Source organism: Prosopis cineraria, unplaced genomic scaffold (genome assembly GCF_029017545.1).
Source record: "Prosopis cineraria cultivar Desert tree isolate PC_DT_omini unplaced genomic scaffold, ASM2901754v1 PC5, whole genome shotgun sequence".
Classification (NCBI taxonomy): domain Eukaryota; kingdom Viridiplantae; phylum Streptophyta; class Magnoliopsida; order Fabales; family Fabaceae; genus Prosopis; species Prosopis cineraria.
In genome coordinates this window covers 9,561,162-9,570,806 of record NW_026555336.1, presented here as the reverse complement: position 1 = coordinate 9,570,806, position 9,645 = coordinate 9,561,162, and the positions used below count along the sequence as shown (strand labels likewise).

Below are 9,645 nucleotides of genomic sequence, written 5' to 3'. Positions count from 1 at the left end.
CTATTATAAGACATTTATAGTTACATTATTAGAATAAAGAAAAGATGGTTAAGTTATTAATTTTATTTGAAAATTTTTAAATTTAGATTATATTCCTTTTCATAATTAATGAGTTTAACTAAGGATAACATTAAAAAAGCATAATTAACACCCTATTAATATATTAATAACCAAAAAATCTTTTTAGAAAGCATTTTATAATCGGAATCAAAGGAGTAAAAATTACTTCTTCTTCTTCTTTTTCTTATTATTATTTGGATAATAATGCCACGGCAAAACAAAAAATTACTTATTTTGAGTGCACTTAGATAGGTGATGACCAAAAAATCTAAAGAAAACTTGACCCCACCATGATGCAGGACAAGTAACTAAGAGAATGTTTGCTTTTACCTAGCTTATCTCCCACGTGGAATTCCCTTCCCTGAACCCGAGCTTGAGAGTCAAAACAATGAATTCTGTTGCAGAAATTATGGGAAGAGAAACTGCAAAAATAAGACAAATGGTGAGCCAAGGCCATTTTTGTTGAGGATTGATCAACCTATAATGTGGTTTTGCAAGTGAAATAAGTGCTTGCTTGTGAAGAAGCTTCAAATCCAAGCCTCTTTTTATAGTAGTATGAGAGAACTGATCTACTGATAACATGGAATCCTAAACGCGGTTTGAATTGTTCAGCCCAAGGCATCATTATTGTAATCTTAAATCTGAAATTTGAGCTGCCTTTTGGAAATTTAACATGAATTTGTCTTCTGCTAGGGAACATAAGGCCATTTGGATCCTAGACCTAGTTTTTCTTAAACTATAAATCAAATTTTAACAGTACAGATTAATTTTTACTTTAAAAACTATCAAAATTAAATCATCCAAACCAATTTGACAGTCTAAATTTGCAGTGTTCTCTCAAAATGGAGAGAAGCCACCTCCCTCTATCTGATGATTCTATCAACAATAACTCCGATGCAATCTTCGTCAATGTTACAAATAATAGCATCCTAGGAAGAAAACCTTTTTTTTTGTTTAAATTTTTACATTTGACCCAAAAAAAAAAATTTATTTGGTCAAAACTAAATACTTTGGCAGTAAATAGAAAGTGTGCCGATTATCCAAAACAAAAAACAAAGAGTGTGTGAGATGGAACAACTAGATTTTGCAAGTGTGAATTTATCCAAATTTTGAAAGAAAAAATAAATGTTAAACAAACCTCATTTTCCAAAAAATATATATAATACGGAGAGAAAAAACTTACAACAATTATATGTGCCATTGCTTATGTAGTAAAATTTTGACTAGCAAATCCATAAACAAAATGATTTTAAGAACTAATAACTTAATGATCAAATGGATACACTTTTGTCATGTAAAGAGTGACATGGACCAGTAATATCACTCAACGTGATTCTGATGCTGTTTCAATGGACTCAAGGAACTGCAAAATCTCAGCCATGCTTGGTCTCCTAGAAGGATCTTGTGAAGTACAAATTAGTCCCATTCTCATAATCTGAATAAATTCACTCTCAGCCAAGCCTATCAACCTTCTGTCCGGGCAATCTGAAGCTGAACCACTCTCCAACAACACTCTCACATACTCACACAGCACCACCACCACTCCATTTGCTGCTACACTTTCTACAGGCTTCTTCCCTGTCACCAGCCCCAACAGAATCACGCCGAAGCTATAAACATCACATTTCTCACTCAGCCTTAAACTTGTAGCCAATTCTGGTGCAATATACCCAACCGCATTGTGGAATTTGGTACCATCATAGTTGTTAATGGGAAGTAACTTCTTTAGGCCATAATCTGATAGCTTAGCTTCAAGCTTGTCATTTAAGAGTATGTTGGAGGATTTGAGGTTGAGATGCAGCATTGGAGGTCGACAGTCATGGTGAAGATAGGCAAGGGCTCTTGCTGTTCCCACTGCAATCTGTAAACTTGTGGACCAGTTTAATTGTTTCCCATTGCCACTACTAGTAGAGTGTAGATTATCAAAGAGATTACCGTTTGGGAGAAACTCTGTTAGGATCATTTGCATTGTTGAGGACCAATAGTAGCCTTGAAAAGCAACTAGATTTGGGTGTTTGAGGTTGCCTAGTTTGATTATTTCCTGCTCAAACTCATGCTGGCTTCTGATTCTTCCTAAAGTTTCAAGCTTTTTAACTGCAACTGAGACCCCACCTTCTAAGTTAGTTCTGTAGACTGAACCAATCGATCCACTGCCGATCAAAGACTCTTTGCCAAGCAAAGCGTTTGTTCCTGCTTCCCAATCTTCATATCTCGATGGCAAGCTTTTGTTGAAGAGGACCAGCTTTCCAATTACAACACTTGACTCTGTTGATCCAAGGGGTGTGCTCTCAAAAATCATTGTCTGATCTTCTTTCTTTCTGTTATGAGCTTTAGCATTCAAGATGGCCACCAAACAAACCCCGGTAAGAATGAAGGCTGCAGCAACAATGGCAACAATTGCAGACACACTATGCACTTTAGCCTTCCCAGAAGCTGAAGGTGTTGATTTTGTGCTATTTTCTGAGCAAGAGGTATCATCTAAAGGAGAACCACAGAGAAAAGGGTTGTTGGAAAATGCAGATGAACCAAAACCCTGTATGGTTGCAATGGGAGGAATGATACCAGAGAGATTGTTGAATGACAGATTGAAATGTGTTAAGTATTTTAAATTTCCAAGGGAAGAAGGGATTGAACCAGAAAGCAAATTATTTGACAAATCCAGTTATCTAATGCTTGATGAGTTTCCTAGGCTGGGTGGGATGCTTCCATTGAGCTGGTTTTGATGTAGGTCAACAACCTCCAGGTTTGTCATATTATCAAGATTCTGAGGAAAGTCTCCCTCCAAGTTATTACCAGAAACATTCCTGCAGAAACACACAAAAGAATGTATTCAGATTTCATTCAGATCGTTTAAGGTACTGTATAGAAGTTTAAGAAGGTTGTTGGACTCACAACTCAAGAAGAAACCTGCAATTGCTTACATCATCTGGAATTTCACCAGTGAGGTTTAGATTTTGCAAATCCAGAGTCTCAAGCAGTTCAATGTTACCAAAACCTTTAGGAATGATTCCACCAATTGAATTATCACCCAGTTTAATAACTAATAGACTCTTCAATTCTTGAATTCCTAGTGGGATAGTCCCTATCAGCCTATTTACTTCCAAGGCCAAAAACTCGAGCTTCTTACATTTTGTCATGCTCATTGGAATCTCCCCATCCAAATCATTCCCTGAAGTATCCAAAAATTCTAATCTTTCACTACATGCAGTCATCTCAGGAATATGTCCACTGAATCCATTATATGATATATTGAAATAAGTAAGATTTTTCATTCCGAGGATGTTGAATGGTGCCGAGCCACTGAATATGTTACTAGCAAGATTTAAATGCACCAAGCTACGACATTCTGAGAAAATCTGATCTTGCTCGCTCCCTGATAAGGCATTGCTTCTCAGTGACACATAAGATAACCTTGGAATATCACAAAGTCTCGAGGGAATATTCCCACTGATATTGTTGAAAGAAAAATCAAAACCTTCTAGGTTCAAGCAATTCACTATGGAAACTGGAATTGAACCTGAAAGATTGTTATGAGAAAGGGAAACGAACTTGGTTTTGTTGCAGTATTTAAACAAAGCTGATGGTATCTCTCCAGAGAAGCAATTGAATGACAAATCAAGAAAATGAATGCTCTGTATATTACCTATGAAATCTGGCATTGGACCAGATAACGCATTGGAGCTCAAATTGAACTTCCATAATGATTGAAACTCAGCATATTCTTCTGGGATTTTACCAGAAAAACGATTCCCGTACAATGTCAAAACCTTCAACAATTTTAACCGTGACAGTGCTGGGACCAAAACTCCAGCTAAGCTAGTGGTCCAAAGAACAATTTTTTCTACGAATCCTTGTGAAGTACAAAAAACACCCATGTAATCTTCACATGGGTTTCCACTTGATGGCCAAGAACTCAAGCTGTTATAGGGATCATCAGTGATATTTCCCTTAAACTGAAGCAGAATTTCCTTTTCAGATTCTGGTGACGCTGAGAAGGAAGAAAGTAAGAAAAAAACAGCAAACAGCAGAACATGAACCAACAGGCGAATTTGACTGACCCCTGTCATGCTCGAAAGTTCAAATCTCTCCTCACTGATAAAGCTTGAAGCTTTATGAGTTTAACCCATGTCCCATTTAATCTCTGCTGTTCTGGGGTTGCACCAAAATAACTTTTTTTTTTTTTTTGGGTTGTAAATGCAATGAAAGCAGCTGAAATGGACAGTGGTTGCTGTACCTTTGCTGGAAAGAAAGAAGGTGATGACAGGGAAAGGCTTAATTTACTAAAAGAATTCAGAAATATATGAATTAAGGGTTTGGTTGGCACGTGCATGAGAGTTGGCCTCTTCCCTGGCCATGATATGCTTTTAACATTGGAAATCCAATCTGTTTGAGTCTTGAGTTTCTCTGTGATCAGAAGCATTCATTCTTCTCAACAACCAAGCCTTCATCACCATTAATACATCACCATCAGTATTCAATGCCATCACGATCAGTAATCAAGAAAGATATGTTCCGTGCTAGATAGAGGTATGTAATGCTTAATTATGACTTTTTTAACGTGTTTAATCTTTACAGATAAGAGGGCTTAAGATTAAGAGGGATTTTTCAAAGGCAGTGTGTTGTGTGGACGCTGCTGCCAAGTTTGAATCATCCAATCAGAGTCATGAATACTGAGGTGCAGACATTTTTGCAGTGTTAAGCTCGCATGCAGATTGCAGAAAATCAAAGATTGGTCCTTCTCTTCTGTAATTCTTTTAATTTTAATTTTACAATTTTCCTAAAGGTCCTTCTCTTACGCCCACCTTAGTTCTTTTTCTGTTTGCAGTGTCATGTAGGATCCTAAAGCGGCAGCGAGAATGACAAGTCCTAAAAGAAATTAATAATAGCTAGGGGTTGGATAAATTTTGGGAGAATATTAATCAAAGACTCCTAAAAGCAATTAGCATTTGACAAGAATTCTGGACATATCAGATATTTGCTAAAACAATAACTTCATTTATTAATTTATTAATTTATTTGTTTAAAGTACTTGTCAGATATTAAATTCTTTTGGGATCCTTCTTCAATATTCTCCCCTAATTTTTGTTAAAAAAAATAAATTATAAATATTAATTTAAGTAATTATAAATTCATAAGTTTCAATTATAAATAAAGATATTTAAATGATAAATATAACTCTTAATTTATAATTGAAATTATTATTTACAGAAAATAAATAAATATTTTCAAGTCATTTTTTTAATAAAAGTTTGTCAGTACCTGATTTCATTAATTCCGTCTTTTCAAGATTTTACTGTAATTTTCCTCCCTACGTGGAATGCATTTAACTGGTGATTACTGGTCCCCCACAAATAATGCAAGTTGGGCTCTATTGATCCTTTATTATTATTACTATTATTATTATTATAATTATAATATTATAATAATAATTATTATTATTATTATTATTATATTTTTTGGCCAATTTCATGTTCATATACAAAAAGTGTTATTCCCAACAAGTGGATATGACATATATAATACCAGTTTATGTCCTTGACTATTATTTTAAAGTTCAATGTGAAGAGCATCACTTGAATGTTTAAATATCAAAATAAGAACTAATTAAATAAGAATTAATTAGCCGAGGGACAACAAAGACACTTTATGAACAATTATCATTATAATTGCAGAGTCAACTCAAAAAATAAAATTTAATAATTCTAATAGGTGAAATTCGATTCATTATATTTTCTTGATTGGATCAATATTTGTTTATTTTATTATTAATTTTTTTAAAATTGTTATTTTTATTCAATTATCATATTGTGTTTGAACTAATTCAATAAAATTTATTCTCTTTATAAATTCAACACCTAAAATATTTTAAATAATTTATTATTATAATCTCATATAATTGTTTGGGAGAGACCGGTGTACGAAACAGGACAAGGGCTTACTGACATGAACAATTCGTCATCGTTTTTGGTCAGAAACACTTGTAATGAAATTAAATTCGAACATGTACATGTGGAGTTGTGAAAGATAACATTTGCAACAGCCAAATGCTTCAGACAGACACCCAAAAAGAGAGAAAGAGGAAGATAAAGAAAAAGAAAAAGAAAGCGGAGAATCACTGAATCACATAAAATCACGTATACATATTCCTCTGCTCCGCGGCAACAGAGACTGTCGTGCAGTTTTAACAGTATATTTCCTATTCATGACTCTGGAAACTTGAACTTTTTTCCCGTGCCGGAAACTACACGGCCAATGAAGATAGAAAGATTACAAACTGATGGATAACAGATAGATTGAAGAAATACAAAACAGTGAATCCCCCCCCCCCCGGGGGGAATTTTCAAGGATTAATACCAAAAATAATATCAAATATTTCATTTAAATATATAAAAGTATTTAAATTTAGATGGATCAAATCCAAATTTATATTTTATTATAATTTTTTTATAATTTTAAATTCTCTATAAATTTTAATCATTGCAATTTTACCTACCTCAATCCTCTCTTTTTCTTTATATTTTCATTGTCAAAGTTTCTATTAGTGTAACTATTACATTCATCTCTTACTCTAATCTCTTATCAATTAAAAAATAATAATAAATTCATTATTTTCAATATTTTATTTTGGATTAAATATGAAATTAGATCCTGAATTATAGATTCAATGGTGATTTAAACCCTAAACTTTAAAAAGATGCATTCTAAATCTTAAATAATTAAATTTAAAATAATTTAACTCCTATCATTAATTTTCAACAAATGTCTATCAAATTCATTTAAAAAAAATTACACTTTAGGCCCCAATTTGACAGACATTTGTTTAGGGTTTAAAATATACCTCTTTAAAAGTTTAAGGTTCAACTTAGATTTATAGTTTAGTGTCCAAATGATATATTAACCCTTGATAATGTTACAAATCTTTCAAGATATGATAAGAAGGAATTAAAAAAAGATAAATGATGATAATGATAAAACTATATAAAAAAAGATTGCAAATTATAATCATGAGTAAAGAAGTTTTCAGTGGAGATTATGGTGAGTATGAATGAGACGGTGTCGAGTTGACTATTTTTGTTCTTGTTGGGTGGGATTAGTATAGGCAATTAGTGGCAGTAATATAAGCATAACATAATCTTTCGTTATAAGCACACTTTCATATTTTTTTTTATTTATTCTTTGGCATAATATAATATCATAATAATATCAGTAAAAAAATTATCATTCTTTGTTAGCGAAAAATCTAAAATAGATTTCTCTTCATACACTTTTTTTTATCTCTTTATTTATCATAAAGGCATGGTTTTGTTTTATAAATTTTTACCTTCATCGATCAATTCAAATCAATAAACTTACACACTCCTTCAAAATCTTTTTAAAAATTGATATAATATGAAAAATATACTTTTTTCAGTTATTGTTAAGTTATTATTGATTAGACTGTATTTTTTAAAATACAAAAGAGTTAATATATAATTTTGACCCTATAGGTCAGAGATGATTTAAATTTTAAACTTTTAAAAAGGTACATTTTGAACCCTAAACAATTAAAGTTGAGGCAATTTAATCGCCATTGTTAACTTTTAACAAACTTTTATCAAGTTGGGGCTTAAAGTAAATTTTTCCCAAATAAATTTGATGCACGTTTGTTGAGAGTTAACGGTAGAGATCAAATTGCTTCAACTTTAATTATTTAGGGTTCATGATACACTTTTTTAAAGTCTATGGTTCAAATTGCATCTAGACTTGTGGTTCAAAGTTCAAATTGATATTTATCCCTTTTATTTTTGTGCTTTGAATCTCAATTTGTTTTTCTTTTATCTTTAATTTTTTTTACATTATACAAACAAGGAATTATAAATAGGGTATATCGATTTTTAACATGAGGTTTTAAATTTAAGATTTTAAATTTAAATCCATTAATATTTTTTTTTTCTCTAGTGACATGCCTGAAGAACCACTTAGTCTATGAGCGTGTCTTCACAAGGCATGGAAACGCACAAGCATTGATTTGGGTTCTAAACGGCCCTCCAAACACGTAACTCTTAGTGGAATGAAGTGATGGATTTATGTGGGTTTCCTTGTATTGACAAAGATTGAAGCACATTGCATAATAAAATCTCTCTGTTTTGTTTTTGCCCTGAAGCACTTGGTATTATCATTCCTATCCATTTTGAGTTGTTGCATGATTTTCAGTTTTCATAGATAAATTTGAAGGATTAAAATTTTTATCATCCCTATCTATTTTGAGTTGTTGCATGATTTTCAATTTTCATAGATTTATACTATAATTGGAAAAAAAAAATTGGAACATGTCAAACTCATGTTTGGCAAATGCCATTACTTTATCAACGTTGCACTGCATCATCTCGCAAAACCGGGAGGAGCCATTGGTGTGAATAATTGAAAGTTAAATAAAAAAATAATTTTCTCGTTTAAAAATAAAAAAGAAAAAATAAAATTTTTGGCCCCTGTACTTTACTCACTTTTTATTATTGGTTCCTGTATTTTTTTTTAATATTTTAGGTTCTTCCATTTTTATTTTAAATTGTTTTAGGTCCCCTTCATGAATAAAGTATAAGGATTTTGGAGGAACATAAAATAATGAGAACAAAAGTGTAGAGATCTAAAATATCGAAAAATGTAAGGACTAAAAAAAAATATGAGCAAAGTATAGAGACCTAAAACTATATTTTTTGATAAAAAATAATTGACAATTTACACATTCTAATGTTTGTACCTTTTAATTGTCACTCGTAGCCGTTGTAAGTCTTTTTTTAATCATTGTAGACTCTCCAACCATAATTTCTTAGTTATTTTATTAACAAAAAGTATAATATTATATTAATAAAAAAACATATAACAGCTTTTATGGCATCTTGTGTATGATAATAACAACTTAAAAAAAAATTAACCATATTTTTTTCTGTTATTAGTGGTGCATATTTGTTCTGTTTTAAATGATAAATTTTTATTGATATGATTCTTTCTCAAGTTGTGTTGAAAACAATTAAAATATTTTTCATGTTATTAGGTGCCATATGTATGTAATTAATTTGATATGACAAACTTTGTTAATAAGATAAAGAGCAAAACTTTATTATTCCATATGTATAATTTAATGAAACTTTGTTTATTTTTACATATGTATCTCTGATCTCTCTTTTATTTTTTAACTTGTAGGGGTTAAAAAAATTTAATTGATCAAACTATAAGAACTTAATTAAAAGAAAATAAATTACAAGAACTTAATTCAAAATAGAAGGAAATTATAAGAACTTGTATATATTTTTTTTATTATTTTAATGAAATAAACATACTGACAATAGAGAGAATAATTTCAATTATTTATTCACAAATAGTTTCAATTTTTCTTTAATTTTTATTTCAATATACAAATTTTTATCTCGGTTTTTCTTCCTCAATGAGAAATTTAGTAAAGACCCTGACCCCTTGATTATTTATGGTTTATCAAATATTTTAAATTTTGGTTAAAATTAAAAATGACTATCAAACAGTATTTTAATTTTCACTTCAATATTGCTTATACTTTCATATTTATATCATATGGGATTCTAATTATTTCTA

General features: G+C 31.0%; 1 pseudogene; it reads right to left on the bottom strand.

Annotated features, from left to right (window-relative positions):
- Positions 1 to 1,231: 1,231 nt before the first annotated feature.
- LOC129311862 (probable LRR receptor-like serine/threonine-protein kinase At1g12460) lies at positions 1,232 to 4,312 on the bottom strand (annotated as a pseudogene).
- Between the last annotated feature and the right edge of the window lie 5,333 nt (positions 4,313 to 9,645).